We start from the raw sequence: 19,210 nt of genomic DNA, 5'->3' as shown, positions 1-19,210 counted from the left end.
CGCGGCGAGCAGGCGTGCGTTTTTATCACGGGGTTAAATGCTCGACAAAGAAAGCAAAATGCGCGGTAAAAAAAATGCGTAAGCGCTTCGCCCACGCTTTCGAGATTTGCGCACGCTTACGAAACACACGAAAAAAAAGGAGGCTTGTGTTTTTCAGTGCATTTAAATTCCGCGACAAAGTCAGCAAAATGCGCTGTAAATAATGCACAAGCGCTTCGCCAACGCGCGCGAAATTTGCACACATTTACAGAACGTGGGGAAAAAATGCGTGTCGCGTTTGCAGTGCTTTTCATTGTTAATAGCATCCTGTATGCGGCGAGCAGGCGTGCGTTTTTGTCTTGGGTTTAAATGCGCGTCAAAGTCGGCAAAATGCGCTGTAAAAAAATGCGTAAGCGCTTCGCCAACGCATGAGAAATTTGCGCTCGTTTACGAAAATACACGAGGAAAAATTTGTGTTGCGTTTGTAGTGCTTTTCATTGTTAATAGCATCCCGTACGCAGCGAGCAGGCATGCGGTTTTGTCATGGGGTTAAATGCTCGACAAAGAGAGCAAAATGCGCGGTAAAAAAACACACCCCGACTCGTGTCGTGCTTGCTGTGCGTTTTTATTGTTACTGGCGTCCCGTACGCGGCGAGCAGGCCTGTGTGTTTTACTATGCGTTTAAATGCGCGACAAAGTCAGCAAAATGCGCTGTAAAAAATGTGTAAGCGCTTCGCCAACGCGTGAGAAATTTGCGCTCGTTTACGAAAAACACGGGGAAAAATGCTTGTCGCGTTTGCAGTGCTTTTCATTGTTAATAGCATCCCGCACGCAGAGAGCAGGCGTGCGTTTTTGTCATGGGGTTAAATGCTCGACAAAGAGAGCAAAACGCGCGGTAAAAAAAAAACACGTAAGTGCTTCGCTAACGCTTACGAAATTTGCGCACGCTTACGAAACACACGAAAAAAAGGAGGCTTGTGTTTTTCAGTGCGTTTTAATTCCGCAACAAAGTCAGCAAAATGCGCTGTAAAAAATGCGTAAGCGATTCGCCAACGCGCGCAAAATTTGCACACATTTACAGAACACGGGGAAAAAAAGCATGTTGCGTTTGCAGCGCTCTTCATTGTTAATAGCATCCCGTACGCGGCGAGCAAGCGTGCGTTTTTGTCATGGGGTTAAATGCTCGACAAAGAGAGCAAAATGTGCGATAAAAAAAGGCGTAAGCGATTCGCCGACGCGTGTGAAATTTGTGCACGTTTACGAAACGCACGGAAAAAAAGGAGGCTTGTGTTTTTCAGTGCATTTAAATTCCGCGACAAAGTCAGCAAAATGCGCTGTAAAAAATGCGTAAGCGCTTCGCCAACGTGTGCAAAATTTGCACACATTTACAGAACACGGGGAAAAAATGCTTGTCGCGTTTGCAGTGCTTTTCATTGATAATCGCATCCTGTATGCGGCGAGCAGGCGTGCTTTTTTGTCATGAGGTTAAATGCTCGACAAAGAGAGCAAAATGAGCGGTAAAAAAAAAGCGCATAAGCGCTTCGCTGACGCTTTTGAAATTTGCACTCGTTTACAAAACACACGAAAAATGCGTGTTGCGCTTGCTGTGCGTTTTATTGTTACTGGCATTCCGTACGCCGCAAGCAGGCGTGTGTTTTTCAGTGCGTTTAAATTCCGCGACAAAGTCAGCAAAATGCGCTGTAAAAAAATGCGTAAGCGCTTCGCCAACGCGTGAGAAATTTGCGCTCGTTTACGAAAAACACAGGGAAAAATTTGTGTCGCGTTTGCAGCGCTCTTCATTGTTAATAGCATCCCGCACGCGGCGAGCAGGCGTGCGTTTTTATCATGGGCTTAAATGCGAGACAAAGAGAGCAAAACGCGTGGTAAAAAAAACCACGTAAGCGCTTCGCAAACGCTTTTCGAAATTTGCGCAACGTTTATGAAACACGCGAAAAAATGCGTGTCACGCTTGCTGTGCGTTTTATTGTTACTAGCATCCTGTACGCGGCGAGCAGGCCTGTGTGTTTTTCCGTGCGTTTAAATGCGCGAAAAAGTCAGCAAAATGCGCGGTAAAAAAACGCGTAAGCGCTTCGCCAACGCTTTCGAAATTTGCGCACGTTTACGAAACACACGAAAAATGCGCGTCGCGCTTGCTGTGCGTTTTTATTGTTACTGGCATCCCGTAAGTGGCGAGCAGGCCTGTGTGTTTTTCCGTGCGTTTAAATGCGCGACAAAGTCAGAAAAATGCGCTGTAAAAAAATGCGTAAGCGCTTCGGCAACGCTTTAGAAATTTGCGCACGTTTACGAAACACACGAAAAAATGTGAGTCGCGCTTGCTGTGCGTTTTTATTGTTACAAGCATCTTGTACGCGGCGAGCAGGCCTGTGTGTTTTTTACGTGCGTTTAAATGCGCGACAAAGTCAGCAAAATGCGCTGTAAAAAAATGCGTAAGCGCTTCGCCAACACGTGAGAAATTTGCGCTCGTTTACGAAAAACACGGGGAAAAATGCTTGTCGCGTTTGCAGTGCTTTTCATTGTTAATAGAATACCGCACGCGGCGAGCAGGCGTGCTTTTTTGTTATGGGGTTAAATGCTCGACAAAGAGAGCAAAATGCGCGGTAAAAAAGGCGCATAAGCGATTCGCCGACGCTTTCAAAATGCGCACACGTTTACGAAACACGCAAAAAAATGCGTGTGGCGCTTGCTGTGCATTTTTATTGTTACTGGCATCCCGTATGCAGCAAGCAGGCGTGTGTTATTTCCGTGCGTTTAAATGCACGACAAAGTCAGAAAAATGCGCTGTAAAAAAATGCGTAAACGCTTCGCCAATGCGTGAGAATTTTTGCGCTCGTTTACGAAAAACATGGGGGAAAATGCTTGTCGCGTTTGCAGCGCTTTTTCATTGTTAATAGCATCCCGCATGCAGTGAGCAGGCGTGCGTTTTTGTCATGGGGTTAAATGCTCGACAAAGAGAGCAAAATGCGCGAAAAAAAAAAATGCGTAATCACTTCGCCGTCGCGTGTGAAATTTGCACTCGTTTATGAAAAAACACACAAAAAATGCGTGTCGCGCTTGCTGTGCGTTGTATCGTTACTAGCATCCCGTACGCGCCGTGAGCAGGCGTGCGTTTTTTTCTCTGTGCATTTAAATGCTCGACAAAGGCAGCAAAATGCGCTGTAAAAAAATGCGTAAACGCTTCGCCAATGCGTGAGAATTTTTGCGCTCGTTTACGAAAAACATGGGGAAAAATGCGCGTTGCGTTTGCAGCGTTTTTCATTGTTAATAGCATCCCGTACGCAGCGAGCAGGCGTGCGTTTTTCCATGCGTTTAAGTACTTGTCAAGGTCAGCAAAATGCGCGGTAAAAAAATAAAAAATAAACGCGTGAAGCTCGGGATCTGAGCTTTATTCACACCTAAACGATTCCCGAACGCACGCAAAATTTGTGCACGATTACGAAACGCGCAAAAAAACACGTGTTGCGCTTGCAATGTATTTCACTGTTAATAGCATCCCGTATGCAGCATCCCGTAAGGCAGCAAAATGCGCAGTAAAAAGAAAAAACGCACAAGTGCTACGCCAATGCGTTTGCGTAATTTGTGAATGTTTATGAAACGCGGGGGAAACATTTGTGTTGCGTTTCCAGTGCTTTTCATTATTAATAGCATCCCGCACGCAGCGAGCAGGCGTGGGTTTCTCCGTGCGTTTACATGCTCGACAAAGGCTGCACGTGCAAAATGTGCGAACGTTTACGGAACGTGGGGAGAAAAAAATAGCATCCCGTGCACAGGTAAGCGTTTTTTTTCTGTACGCAGCAAAATGCGCGGTAAAAAAAACAAAAACGCGTAAAGGCTTTGTCAGCGCGTGCGAAATTTGCGAATGTTTACGAAATGCGGGAAAGGTGCGTGTTTTACGAAATTTGTGTCGCGTTTGAGGTGCTTTTCATTGGTAATAGCGTCCCGTACGCAGCGAGCAGGCGTGTGCGTTTTTTTCCGTGCGTTTAAATGCTCGACAAAGGCGGCAAAATGCGCGGTAAAAAAAACGTGTAAACGCTTTGTCAGCGCGTGCAAAATTTTGCTCAGAAGAGCTGACAATCTATTAGGACACGCGTGATGTTATTAATCTCCGAGATTCCTCATGTCTTCCCGTCCCGAGCTCCGCGCTGCGCCGCCGCGCTCCGTCATTTCTGCGGGTTGCATCACCGGGGAAAGCGGCGAGCGTTCTGCTATTCCTGGGTCTGCGTTATCTCGCCGAGGATAAAAATAACCGTCTCGTGGGGGCGACGCCCAGGAGGAGGAGTCACCCAACTCCCTGTGTGTATATATACACTATATTACCAAAAGTATTGGGACGCCGCCCTTTGTGCACAGACATTACCCCCGCCTCCAGACATTACCCCCCGCCTCCAGACATTACCCCCCGCCTCCAGACATTACCCCCGCCTCCAGACATTACCCCCGACTCCAGACATTCCCCCCGCCTCCAGACATTACCCCCCGCCTCCAGACATTACCCCCCGCCTCCAGACATTACCCCCGCCTCCAGACATTACCCCCGCCTCCTGACATTACCCCCGCCTCCAGACATTACCCCCGCCTCCAGACATTACCCCCCGCCTCCAGACATTACCCCCGCCTCCAGACATTACCCCCGCCTCCAGACATTACCCCCGACTCCAGACATTCCCCCCGCCTCCAGACATTACCCCCCGCCTCCAGACATTACCCCCCGCCTCCAGACATTACCCCCGCCTCCAGACATTACCCCCGCCTCCTGACATTACCCCCGCCTCCAGACATTACCCCCGCCTCCAGACATTACCCCCCGCCTCCAGACATTACCCCCGCCTCCAGACATTACCCCCGCCTCCAGACATTACCCCCGCCTCCAGACATTACCCCCCGCCTCCAGACATTACCCCCCGCCTCCAGACATTACCCCCCGCCTCCAGACATTACCCCCGCCTCCAGACATTACCCCCGCCTCCAGACATTACCCCCGCCTCCAGACATTACCCCCGCCTCCAGACATTAGCCCCCGCCTCCAGACATTACCCCCCGCCTCCAGACATTACCCCCCGCCTCCAGACATTACCCCCGCCTCCAGACATTACCCCCCGCCTCCAGACATTACCCCGCCTCCAGACATTTCCCCCGCCTCCAGACATTACCCCCGCCTCCAGACATTACCCCCCGCCTCCAGACATTACCCCCGCCTCCTGACATTACCCCCGCCTCCAGACATTACCCCCGCCTCCAGACATTACCCCCGCCTCCATACATTACCCCCGCCTCCAGACATTACCCCCGCCTCCTGACATTACCCCCGCCTCCAGACATTACCCCCGCCTCCAGACATTACCCCCCGCCTCCAGACATTACCCCCGCCTCCAGACATTACCCCCGCCTCCAGACATTACCCCCCGCCTCCAGACATTACCCCCGCCTCCAGACATTACCCCCGCCTCCTGACATTACCCCCGCCTCCAGACATTACCCCCGCCTCCAGACATTACCCCCGCCTCCAGACATTACCCCCCACCTCCAGACATTACCCCCCGCCTCCAGACATTACCCCCCGCCTCCAGACATTACCCCCGCCTCCAGACATTACCCCAGCCTCCAGACATTACCCCCTCCTCCAGACATTACCCCCGCCTCCAGACATTACCCCCGCCTCCAGACATTACCCCCGCCTCCAGACATAACCCCCGCCTCCAGACATTACCCCCGCCTCCAGACATTACCCCCGCCTCCAGACATTACCCCCCGCCTCCAGACATTACCCCCGACTCCAGACATTACCCCCGACTCCAGACATTACCCCCGCCTCCAGACATTACCCCCGCCTCCAGACATTACCCCCCGCCTCCAGACATTACCCCCGCCTCCAGACATTACCCCCGCCTCCTGACATTACCCCCGCCTCCAGACATTACCCCAGCCTCCAGACATTACCCCCGCCTCCAGACATTTCCCCCTGCCTCCAGACATTACCCCCGCCTCCAGACATTACCCCAGCCTCCAGACATTACCCCCTCCTCCAGACAGTACCCCCGCCTCCAGACATTACCCCCGCCTCCAGACATTACCCCCGCCTCCAGACATTACCCCAGCCTCCAGACATTACCCCCGCCTCCAGACATTACCCCAGCCTCCAGACATTACCCCCCGCCTCCAGACATTACCCCCCGCCTCCAGACATTACCCCCGCCTCCAGACATTACCCCCTCCTCCAGACATTACCCCCCCCGCCTCCAGACATTACCCCGCCTCCAGACATTACCCCCCGCCTCCAGACATTACCCCCGCCTCCAGACATTACCCCCGCCTCCAGACATTACCCCCGCCTCCAGACATTACCCCCGCCTCCAGACATTACCCCCCGCCTCCAGACATTACCCCCACCTCCAGACATTACCCCCCGCCTCCAGACATTACCCCCCGCCTCCAGACATTACCCCCCGCCTCCAGACATTACCCCCGCCTCCAGACATTACCCCAGCCTCCAGACATTACCCCCCGCCTCCAGACATTACCCCCCGCCTCCAGACATTACCCCCGCCTCCAGACATTACCCCCGACTCCAGACATTACCCCCCGCCTCCAGACATTACCCCCCCGCCTCCAGACATTACCCCCGCCTCCAGACATTACCCCCCGCCTCCAGACATTACCCCCGCCTCCAGACATTACCCCCTGCCTCCAGACAGTACCCCCCGCCTCCAGACATTACCCCCGCCTCCAGACATTACCCCCGCCTCCAGACATTACCCCCACCCCCAGACATTACCCCCGCCTCCAGACATTACCCCCGCCTCCAGACATTACCCCAGCCTCCAGACATTACCCCCCGCCTCCAGACATTACCCCCGACTCCAGACATTACCCCCCGCCTCCAGACATTACCCCCGCCTCCAGACATTACCCCCGCCTCCAGACATTACCCCCGCCTCCAGACATTACCCCCGCCTCCAGACATTACCCCAGCCTCCAGACATTACCCCCCGCCTCCAGACATTACCCCCCGCCTCCAGACATTTCCCCCTGCCTCCAGACATTACCCCCGCCTCCAGACATTACCCCAGCCTCCAGACATTACCCCCTCCTCCAGACAGTACCCCCGCCTCCAGACATTACCCCCGCCTCCAGACATTACCCCAGCCTCCAGACATTACCCCCCGCCTCCAGACATTACCCCCCGCCTCCAGACATTACCCCCGCCTCCAGACATTACCCCCGCCTCCAGACATTACCCCCTCCTCCAGACATTACCCCAGCCTCCAGACATTACCCCCCCGCCTCCAGACATTACCCCCGCCTCCAGACATTACCCCCCGCCTCCAGACATTACCCCCGCCTCCAGACATTACCCCCGCCTCCAGACATTACCCCCGCCTCCAGACATTACCCCCCGCCTCCAGACATTACCCCCGCCTCCAGACATTACCCCCCGCCTCCAGACATTACCCCCGCCTCCAGACATTACCCCCGCCTCCAGACATTACCCCCGCCTCCAGACATTACCCCCCGCCTCCAGACATTACCCCCCGCCTCCAGACATTACCCCCCGCCTCCAGACATTACCCCCGCCTCCAGACATTACCCCCGCCTCCAGACATTACCCCCTCCTCCAGACATTACCCCCGCCTCCAGACATTCCCCCCGCCTCCAGACATTACCCCCGCCTCCAGACATTACCCCCGCCTCCAGACATTACCCCAGCCTCCAGACATTACCCCCGCCTCCAGACATTACCCCCGCCTCCAGACATTACCCCCGCCTCCAGACATTACACCCGCCTCCAGACATTACCCCCGCCTCCAGACATTACCCCCGCCTCCAGACATTACCCCCCGCCTCCAGACATTACCCCCGCCTCCAGACATTACCCCCGCCTCCAGACATTACCCCCGCCTCCAGACATTACCCCCACCTCCAGACATTACCCCCGCCTCCAGACATTACCCCCCGCCTCCAGACATTCCCCCCGCCTCCAGACATTACCCCTGCCTCCAATGATCACACCTCATGAGTCTGATTCCTCTTGTAACAAACTGTGCAAACTGTTGGCACCAAATAAATCCTGTATAATAATAAAAATAATAATAATAATAATAATAATAATAATAATAATAAAAAAAAAAATAATAAAAAATATATAATAATAATAATAATAATAATAAAAAAAAGTAATAAAAAATATATAATAATAATAATAATAATAATAATAATAATAATAGTAATACAAAATATATAATACAAAATTATAATAATAATAGTGTTTAATATATTTGTATTAATAAATATTAATTTATTAATAATAATAATAATAATAATAATAATAAATCTGATCATTGGAGTAACAATGGTAACAATGGTATACACATGAAGAACACATTGCTGGGATCTGCTGCCACCTGCTGGTCACATTGTGAATTTTGCTCTCACAATAAAAATGTATCTCATTCTACAAACAATTTACAACAATGACACTGGCCCAGATTCAGGTACATTTGCGCTCTATTTGCGGAGGCACAGGGCAACGATTTTTCCCTGCGCCCCCGCAAATTTTCTGCGCTACCCGCGATTCACGGTGCAGTAGCTCCGTAAATTGCGAGGGCGCGCCGGCAAAAATTGCCCGGCGTAAGCGCGCGCAATGTAAATGATCCCGCCGGGAATCATTTAAATTAGGCGCGTTCCCGCGCCGATCGTAAAGCGCATGCTCCATCGGGAAACTTTCCCGACGTGCATTGCGGCAAATGACGTTGCAAGGACGTCATTTGCTTCAAAGTGAACGTGAATGGCGTCCAGCGCCATTCACGATTCACTTACGCAAACGACGTAGATTTTAAATCTCGCGACGCGGGAACGTGGGTATCCTTTAGCATCGGCTGCGCCTGCTATTAGGATGTGTAACGTTACGCGAAACCCGACGTACGCAAACTACGTAATTTGCGTACGCAGGGCTCGCGCAACGTTGTGAATCGGTGTTAGTATGCAATTTGCATACTATACACAGATCACAATGGGAGCGCCCCCTAGCAGTCATCGCAAGAATGCAGCCTAAGATATGCGTGGCGTAAGAGCCTTATGCCACGCAGATTTTAGGCTGCAGTCGGCGTTACGATGTTCCTGAATCAGGAGAACTCATTACGCCGGCGCAAGTCAGCAATTGCGTTGCGTAACAAATGGTTACACAGGCGCAATTGCTTATGGAATCTGGGCCATTGAGTTTTCTTTTTTTCATTATTTTTTTTGAATTGTCATTCAGTGACCCACTTCCTGTCCCAGGGTGACAACACTGACCCACCGTACTGTGTAGGGACACCAAAAACTAGATAGGACTACAAAACCCTCCCCCTCTCCTAGTCTCTATTACAGGGGTAAAAATCCCCGTCATGGTGCCTTTTACATCTGTGTCCCCATCATAGTCTCCCCTTACATCAGGGTCCCCATCATAGTCTCCCCTTACATCGGGGTCCCCATCATAGTCTCCCCTTACATCAGGGTCCCCATCATAGTCTCCCCTTATATCAGGGTCCCCATCATAGTCTCCCCTTACATCAGGGTCCCCATCATAGTCTCCCCTTACATTGGGGTCTCCATCATAGTCTCCCCTTACATCAGGGTCCCCATCATAGTCTCCCCTTACATCAGGGTCCCCATCATAGTCTCCCCTTATATCAGGGTCCCCATCATAGTCTCCCCTTACATCAGGGTCCCCATCATAGTCTCCCCTTACATCAGGGTCCCCATCATCCCCTTACATCAGGGCCCCCATCATAGTCTCCCCTCACATCAGGGCCCCCATCATAGTCTCCCCTTACATCAGGGTCCCCATCATAGTCTCCCCTTATATCAGGGTCCCCATCATAGTCTCCCCTTACATCAGGGTCTCCATCATAGTCTCCCCTTACATCAGGGTCTCCATCATAGTCTCCCCTTACATCAGGGTCTCCATCATAGTCTCCCCTTACATCAGGGTCTCCATCATAGTCTCCCCTTACATCAGGGTCTCCATCATAGTCACCCCTTACATCAGGGCCCCCATCATAGTCTCCCCTCACATCAGGGCCCCCATCATAGTCTCCCCTTACATCAGGGTCTCCATCATAGTCTCCCCTTACATCAGGGTCTCCATCATAGTCACCCCTTACATCAGGGCCCCCATCATAGTCTCCCCTCACATCAGGGCCCCCATCATAGTCTCCCCTTATATCAGGGCCCCCATCATAGTCTCCCCTTACATCAGGGTCCCCATCAGAGTCTCCCCTTACATCAGGGTCCCCATCATAGTCTCCCCTTACATCAGGGTCCCCATCATCCCCTTACATCAGGGTCCCCATCATAGTCTCCCCTTACATCAGGGTCCCCATCATCCCCTTACATCAGGGCCCCCATCATAGTCTCCCCTCACATCAGGGCCCCCATCATAGTCTCCCCTTACATCAGGGTCCCCATCAGAGTCTCCCCTTACATCAGGGTCCCTTTCATAGTCTCCCCTTACATCAGGGTCTCCATCATAGTCTCCCCTTACATCAGGGTCCCCATCAGAGTCTCCACTTACATCAGGGCCCCCATCATAGTCTCCCCTTACATCAGAGTCTCCCCTTACATCAGGGTCTCCATCATAGTCTCCCCTTACATCAGGGCCCCCATCATATTCTCCCCTTACATCGGGGTCCCCATCAGAGTCTCCCCTTACATCAGGTGTCCCCATCATAGTCTCCCCTTACATCAGGGTCCCCCATCATAGTCACCCCTTACATCGGGGTCCCCATCATAGTCTCCCCTTACATCAGGGTCTCCATCATAGTCTCCCCTTATATCAGGGTCCCCATCATAGTCTCCCCTTACATCAGGGTCCCCATAATAGTCACCCTTTACATCTGGGTCCCCATCATAGTCACCCCTTACATCAAGGTCTTCATCATAGTCACCCTTTACATCGGGGTCTCCATCATAGTCTCCCCTTACATCAGGGTCCCCATCAGAGTCCCCCCTTATATCAGGGTCTCCATCATAGTCTCCCCTTTACATCGGGGTCTCCATCATAGTCTCCCTTTACATCGGGGTCTCCATCATAATCTCCCCTTACATCAGGGTCCCCATCATAGTCTCCCCTTTACATCGGGGTCTCCATCATAGTCTCCCTTTACATCGGGGTCTCCATCATAATCTCCCCTTATATCAGGGTCCCCATCATAGTCGCCCCTTACATCAGGGCCCCCATCATAGTGTCCCCTTACATCAGGGCCCCCATCATAGTCGCCCCTTACATCAGGGTCCCCATCATAGTCGCCCCCCCCCCCTCCTGTAGTCATATAAAAAAAAAAACGGCCCCTTTAAGAATTTTTATTTTTCCTAAAATGTCGTTTTTACTTTTTACTAGCTGCAGTGATGGCGGCCGTCTATAGAGGGCGCTGCAGCCCCACCCCCTCTCGCAAATAACACACATTCATGTATTGTATTGCACTAATGTATGTTATTGTTGGTTGCCAGCTGCCTGCTCTATTCAGAGATGGCCGGACCTTAGGGCGCCGGTTACCTGAATAGCGGCAGCTGGTTGGCTGTGTGGAAGTGCCTATCAGAGCCCTCGTCTCCCGGATGTCTTATCCTCGGAAAGCACGGTGTGCGTTCATTGAAAAAGACTGACAGGCGTCTCAGCCAATCAGGTAATCTGATTCTGGTAATCGGTAACCTGATTGGCTGAAGCGTCATCGAGGGCGGGACAAGGGACATTGAGGGACGGTAGAAGCACGGCTAGGCTGACCCCAGAAAGGTAAGTGCCCGGGGGTAATCTCCTTTTCCTAGCTGCTGTTCATATGTGGAATGAATTGGATACTTGCTAGATGGTATGGACAGCAACCAGCCGCGGGTCCCTCTGCTCTGCTGGGACTTGTAGTGCTGTGGTATGTTCTGGCTCTGCTGGGACTTGTAGTGCTGTGGTATGTTCTGGCTCTGCTGGGACTTGTAGTGCTGTGGTATGTTCTGGCTCTGCTGGGACTTGTAGTGCTGTGGTCATCTATGTTCTGGCTGTGATGGGACTTGTAGTGCTGTGGTATGTTCTGGCTCTGCTGGGACTTGTAGTGCTGTGGTATGTTCTGGCTGTGATGGGACTTGTAGTGCTGTGGTATGTTCTGGCTCTGCTGGGACTTGTAGTGCTGTGGTATGTTCTGGCTCTGCTGGGACTTGTAGTGCTGTGGTCATCTATGTTCTGGCTGTGATGGGACTTGTAGTGCTGTGGTATGTTCTGGCTCTGCTGGGACTTGTAGTGCTGTGGTATGTTCTGGCTGTGATGGGACTTGTAGTGCTGTGGTATGTTCTGGCTCTGCTGGGACTTGTAGTGCTGTGGTATGTTCTGGCTCTGCTGGGACTTGTAGTGCTGTGGTATGTTCTGGCTCTGCTGGGACTTGTAGTGCTGTGGTCATCTATGTTCTGGCTGTGATGGGACTTGTAGTGCTGTGGTGAGTGCCCATCAGTGCGGCCTATGAGTGCCCAGTGCCGTCTATGAGTGCCCCATCAGTGCCGCCTATGAGTGCCGCCTCATCGGTGCCCATCAGTGCCACCTCATCAGTGCCCATCTGTGCCACCCATAAGTACGCATCAGTGCCACCCATGAGAGCCCATCAGTGACGCCTATGAGTGCCCATCAGTGCCACCCATGAGTGCCCATCAGTGCCCATCAGTGCCGCCATATCAGTGCCCATCAGTGAAGAAGAAAACTTACTTATTTACAAAAAAAATTGACAGAAAGAAATAAAAACTTTATTTTTTTCTAAATTTTCAGTCTTTTTTTAGTTGTTGCGCCAACAAATAAAAATCGCAGAGGTGATGAAATACCACCAAAAGAAAGCTCTATTTGTGGGGAAAAAATGATAAAAAAATAGTTTGGGTACAGTGTAGCACGACCGCGCAATTGTCATTCAAAGTGCAACAGCGCTGAAAGCTGAAAATTGGCCTGGGCAGGAAGGTGCGTAAGTACCCCCCCGGTATGGAAGGGGTTAATGTAATTTACTAAATTTTCACAATCTGTTCTCAAGCAGGCGGCTTAACAGACAAATTCCGGAAGTTTGAGGTTATAACTTCCAACCAGGAATTTCACAGTAAATAGATAAATAATAAATGATTATCTTATAACATATATAATAATAATAATAATAATAATAATAATAATAATAATAATAATAATAATGGTTTATCTCGTATATATTCTCATTCTCCCTCCTAACTGTGTGAGAAAAACAGGGGATTGTGGGTAAATCTTATACACGTGTTCTTTGCTTTGTAGATAAGAGGGCGGGGCTGGAAGAGAGTATTTTTCTTTTAGACACATCCCACTTCTATGACACTGCAGTGAGAGGCGTGCCTCCACCCAGGGCCGCCGCCATCAGGAATTATGGGGCACCCAGCTTCAGTCATGGGCCCCCTTGAGCTTGGGGGGGGGGGGGTGCTGCCACCTCAAATTGAGAAGCGGGATGGGTACCGCCGCTAATTGAGAAGCGGGGGGGGGGGCCCTTTACGGAAAAAAAAGTAATGAAAAAATATATAACTTTTTTTTCTATAAAAGAAAGGGGGGGGGGGGTTGCCACCAGGCGCCTTGGGGACCTCTGGGCCCTTTAATAAAAAACAAATATATTAGCTGGATTCAGAGACGTTTACGCCGGCTTATCAGTAGATACGCCGTCGTAACGCTGAATCTACGCCGTCGTAAATTTAAGCGTATTTTGGAAACCAGATACGCTTAAATTAGGCTAAGATACGAGCGGCGTAAGTCTCCTACGTCGTCGTATCTTAGGGTGCAATATTTACGATGGCCGCTAGGTGGCGCTTCCGTTGCTTTCTGCTTCGAATATGCAAATGAGCAAGATACGCCAATTCACGAAACGTACGTGCGCCCGTCGCAATTATTTACGCCGTTTACGTAAGACATACGCCGGCGTAAAGATAAAGCTGCTCCCTAGGTGGCGCAAGCCCATGCAAGGTATGGACGTCGGAACAGGCCTATCTTCTTACGTCGTTTGCGTAAGTCGTACGCGAATCGGGCTGGACGTAATTTACGTTCACGTCGGAACGGCGTACTTTGGAGCAATGCGCACTGGGATATGTCCACGGACGGTGCATGCGCCGTTCGTTTAAAAACGTCACTCACGTCGGGTCACCAGTCAGTAACATAAAACACGCCCTCCTGTTCCACATTTGAATTAGGCGCGCTTAGGCCGGCCCATTTCCGCTACGCCGCCGTAACTTAGGAGGCAGGTGCTTTGTGAATACAGCACTTGCCTCTCTGACTTACGGCGGCGTAGCGTATAAGCGATACGCTACGCCGCCTCAAAGTTATGCCAGTCTTTCTGAATCTGGCTATATATATATATAAACATTTTTTTTTTTATAAAAATAAAATTAAAAAAGGGGGGTTGCCATCCAGGGACCTGTGGACCTCCGGGCCAATTAATAAAACATATATATTTTTTTAATTATAAAAAAAAGGGGGGGGGGGTTGCCATCCGGCACCTTGGGGACCTCTGGGCCCTTTAATTAAAAAAAATATATATAAACATTTTTTTTTTAAAGAAATAAAAAAAAGGGGGGTTGCCATCCAGGGCCCTGGGGACCTCTGGGCCCTTTAATAAAAAATATACATATATAAAAAAAAATTATATAGTGGCGGCGATCAGTGGTGGCAATTATTGGCGCCGATTATTGGCGGCGGTCAGTGGTGGTGGTCAGTGGCGGTTGTCAGTGGCGGTGGTCAAGGGTGGTGGTCAGGGGTGGCGGTCAGTGGCGGCGGTCAGTAGTGGTGGTCAGTGGCGGTGGTCAGGGGTGGCGGTCAGTGGCGGCGGTCAGTGGCGGTGGTCAGGGGCGGTGGTCAGTGGCGGTGGTCAGGGGCGGAGGTCAGTGGTGGTGGTCAGTGGCGGTGGTCAGGGGTGGCGGTCAGTGGCGGCGGTCAGGGGCGGTGGTCAGTGGCGGTGGTCAGGGGCAGTGGTCAGGGGCAGTGGTCAAGGGTGGTGGTCAGGGGTGGCGGTCAGTGGCGGTGGTCAGTGATGACGGTCAGTGCCGGTGGTCAGTGGCGGTGGTCATGGGCGGTGGTAAGTGGCGGTGGTGGTCAGTGGCCGCGGTCAGTGGTGGTGGACAGGGGCGGTGGACAGGGGCGGTGGTCAGTGGCTGCGGTCAGTGGCGGTGGTCAGGGGCGGTTGTCAATGGCGGTTGTCAGTGGCGGTGGTCAAGGGTGGTGGTCAGGGGTGGCGGTCAGTGGCGGCGGTCAGTAGTGGTGGTCAGTGGCGGCGGTCAGTGGCGGTGGTCAGGGGCGGTGGTCAGTGGCGGTGGTCAGGGGCAGTGGTCAGTTGCGGTGGTCAAGGGTGGTGGTCAGGGGTGGCGGTCAGTGGCGGTGGTCAGTGGCGGTGGTCATGGGCGGTGGTCAGGGGCGGTGGTCAGTGGCGGTGGTCAGGGGCGGAGGTCAGTGGTGGTGGTCAGTGGCGGTGGTCAGGGGTGGCGGTCAGTGGCGGCGGTCAGGGGCGGTGGTCAGGGGCGGTGGTCAGGGGCAGTGGTCAGGGGCAGTGGTCAGGGGCAGTGGTCAAGGGTGGTGGTCAGGGGTGGCGGTCAGTGGCGGTGGTCAGTGGCGGTGGTCAGGGGCGGTGGTCAGGGGCGGAGGTCAGTGGTGGTGGTCAGTGATGACGGTCAGTGCCGGTGGTCAGTGGCGGCAGTCAGGGGCGGTGGTCAGTGGCGGTGGTCATGGGCGGTGGTCAGTGGCGGTGGTGGTCAGTGGCCGCGGTCAGTGGTGGTGGACAGGGGCGGTGGTCAGTGGCTGCGGTCAGTGGTGGTGGTCAGGGGCGGTGGTCAGGGGCGGTGGTCAGGGGCGGTGATCAGTGGAGTCGGTCAGTGGTGGTGGTCAGTGGCGGCGGTCAGTGGCATTGTTCAGTGGCGGCGGTCAGTGGCGATGGTCAGTGGTGGCGGTCAGTGGCGGCGGTCAGTGGCGATGGTCAGTGGTGGCGGTCAGTGGCGGCGGTCAGTGGCGGCGGTTAGTGGCGGCGGTTAGTGGCGGCGGTCAGTGGCGGCGGTCAGTGGCGGCGGTTGATGGTTGTACACACGATCACACCAGAGTCCTCACATTGGGGGTTCAGCAAATTATACTTTAATGTGTAACATCAGGAATATCAGATAATAACAAGTGAGAGTCCAGAGACGAGACAAACTCCGGGGGGTGGACCGGCGATCACCAGGAAAAAGAAGATTTGCGCAAATCTTTGGGCGCAAAAATTGTGGCTTCAATTCCGTTGTTTGTTGATGGCGTTTGTCCAGTTTCTTCAGCAATTTCTATCTTTGCAGATAATGCAATCTATGGAAAATATTGAAGCACTGGTTCCTGGGTGGAGATTACCATAATCTCCCAGTTCCTGGGTGGAGAAAGATTGTAAAAAATAATGAATGTTAAAAAAGACGGAACATAAAAAAATAAAAAAAATAAAATGAATCATTTAACCACTTCAGCTCCAGAAGACCCTTTTCCTGACCAGGCCATTTTTTTCGATTCCGCACTGCGTTACTTTAACTGACAATTGCGCAGTATAAAAATGTATATATTTTTTTTTTCAAGAAATAGAGCTTTCTTTTGGTGGTATTAGATCACTAATGTGTTTTTTTTCTATTATATAGATTAAAACATTAAAAAAAAAACAAAGAAAAACAATATTTTTTACTTTCTGTTACAAAACACATCCAATAAAAAGCCCTTTTTTTCCCACAAATAGAACTTTCTTTTGGCGGTGTTTGATCACCTCTGCCGTTTTTATTCGTTGTGCTATTAACAAAAAGCAACCAATAATTTTGAAAAATAAAAAAAAAACATTATTTTTTACTTTCTGCTATAAAACATCCAATATAAAAAAAAAAATCAAATTTCTTTATCAATTTAGGACAAGGGGTTATCAGGGGGCAATGAAAGGGTTAAATGTGTTCCCTAGGGAGTGTTAGCTAACTGTGTGGGGGAGGAGCTTGTACTGTAAGAAGACAGAGATCCGTGTTCTTGCTTAGCAGAAACACAAGATCTCTGTCCTCTCCTGTCACAGAACGGCGATCTGCCGTGTTTACATAGGCAGACTGCCGTTCTGTCTGCCTCTTTTTGGTGCATTTAGGTGCATCCCAGTGCATTTTTCCTGTGTTCCAGTAACATTTTTTTTTACTATTAATGGCGGCGATCTGCAATTTTTATTGTGACTGCGACATTATGGCGGACACATCGGACACTTTTGACACTATTTTGGGACCATTGTCATTTATACAGCGATCAGTGCTATAAAAATGCACCGATTACTGTGTAAATGTGACTGGCAGTGAAGGGGTTAACCAGTAGGGGGCGACCAAGGGGTTAAGTGTGTCCTAGGGAGTGATTCTAACTGTTAGGGGGCGTGGCTTACAGTGACACAACACTGATCACTGCGAGAGGGAGCAGAGAATCAGTGCTGTGTCACAAGGCAAGAACAGAGAGATGCCTTGTTTACAAAGGCATCCCCCCCATTCTGCCGTTCTGAGACCCGATCGCAGGACACCGGCGGACATCGAGTCCACAGGTCCCGTGGGCGCGGTCACGGAGACCGTGGCGCGCACGCGTGCCACTAGGGGGCAGGTTCAAAGCAATGTATATATAGGTTGTTTAACATGCCCATTCTGCCGACGTAAATGTGCGTGAGGCAGCCGGCAAGCAGTTAAATATAGTGCTTGGGGGGCCCCCTTAGTATGCCTGTAAAGTAGCGCATCTTTCCTGTGTTTATAATTCCTCGTACACACGAGCGGAATTCCCGTCGGAAAAACCATCCAACTTTTTTTCTGACGGGAATTCCGCTCGTGCGTACGGGGGAACTCCACTCAAGCTTGGCTTGGATTACACACGGTCACACAAAATTTCTCTGAACTTTCGAGCGTTAAGAACGCGGTGACGTACAAACACTACGACGAGTTCAATACTTCTGGGCATGCGTCAAATTGTTTCTGAGCATGCGTTTTTTTGGGGGTTTTTTTGCACGCCGAAAAAGCATACAGGTCCCTCGGGAAAATTGAGAACCTGCTCTCAATCTTTTGCTGGCGGGAATTCCGACAGCAGAAGACCGATGGAGCGTACACACGGTCGAGATTTCCGACGAAAAGCTCACATCTGACTTTTTCTGTCGGAAATTACAGTACCGCAGCATAATTACATTTAAAACGGCTTTATAGATAAAATATCATAAAAAAAAAAAAAAAACAACGCCATGGGTCCCCCCCCCCCCAGTCCATTACCATTAACAACTTCAGTCCCGGAACATTTTACCCCCTTCCTGACCAGAGCACTTTTTACAATTTTTACTACCTCTTCTCTCTTCTTCTGTCTTTTTCCCCCTCTCCTCTCCTTTCCTCTTTCCACCTCTCTCTTCTTCTAGTAAAAATTTTTTCAAAAAAAGCTCCTTAACACAAATTCACATGACTTGCACCCTCTTACCCAGATGTTTTTGGTGCGACACCAACAGCCTGAGCAACCTCCAAAAACACAACATCTTTGTCTGTCCTCCTCCTCCTCCGGAAGGGCCAGCGCTGAGATGAAGGCCACGGATAACCCAACAAGGAGAAGAGTCCACAGCCACCTCATTGTTAGGTGTGATGGGTGGAAAGACGATCAAACCGCCAACGTTATATTCCACGGTGCGCTCCGTCCGCTCCCAGCCACCGATATCAGAGCCGCGCACAACTCCCCGCACTTTATATCACACATCGCAACCTGTAATTATGCAAATCATATCATTTATACATTTTATAATGGTTGCAGAGTTGTGAAAGATATTAATGATCTTTTAAAATGACACAATTATTAAAATTTCCTATAAAGTGGGTAAACCGGTTCTCATTACAAGACAGAACAAAGTCAGTGGGGAGACTGGGAGGGGTTCCGAGGGGGAGGGGGGTGAAGGATGAGAAAACTCACCTAGAATATTTATTACAATAAAAGTTTTCATCATTGTGCCAGGAGGGTGCCAGTTCAACTGTGAATGCTGGCGGAAAAATGAACCACTTTCCATCCAGGACAATTTTGACATTTATAACACACTTGGAACCCCCCAAAAATGATATTAGTTTTCAAAAGTAGAGGACCTGGAGAATAAAATGGTGTTGCTGCAGTTTTTGGGCTCCGGGCACAGAGCACAGCGTACTGGCATCATCTTCAAAACAGGGGGATACCTTACGGATGTTTTTGTGTCATTCT

General features: G+C 51.0%; 1 long non-coding RNA gene across 1 annotated transcript; it reads right to left on the bottom strand.

Moving 5' to 3' along the window:
- Positions 1-16,088: 16,088 nt before the first annotated feature.
- On the bottom strand, positions 16,089-18,731 carry LOC120939706. Its single transcript, XR_005749361.1, has 2 exons — positions 18,452-18,731; positions 16,089-16,373 (listed from the first exon to the last, which is right to left on the bottom strand). It is a non-coding gene; the product is annotated as an uncharacterized LOC120939706 (long non-coding RNA).
- Positions 18,732-19,210: the final 479 nt, after the last annotated feature.

Source organism: Rana temporaria, chromosome 5, assembly GCF_905171775.1.
Source record: "Rana temporaria chromosome 5, aRanTem1.1, whole genome shotgun sequence".
In the NCBI taxonomy this organism is placed as follows: domain Eukaryota; kingdom Metazoa; phylum Chordata; class Amphibia; order Anura; family Ranidae; genus Rana; species Rana temporaria.
The sequence above is the reverse complement of the archived record's forward strand: the minus strand, read 5'-3'. Positions and strand labels throughout refer to the sequence as shown.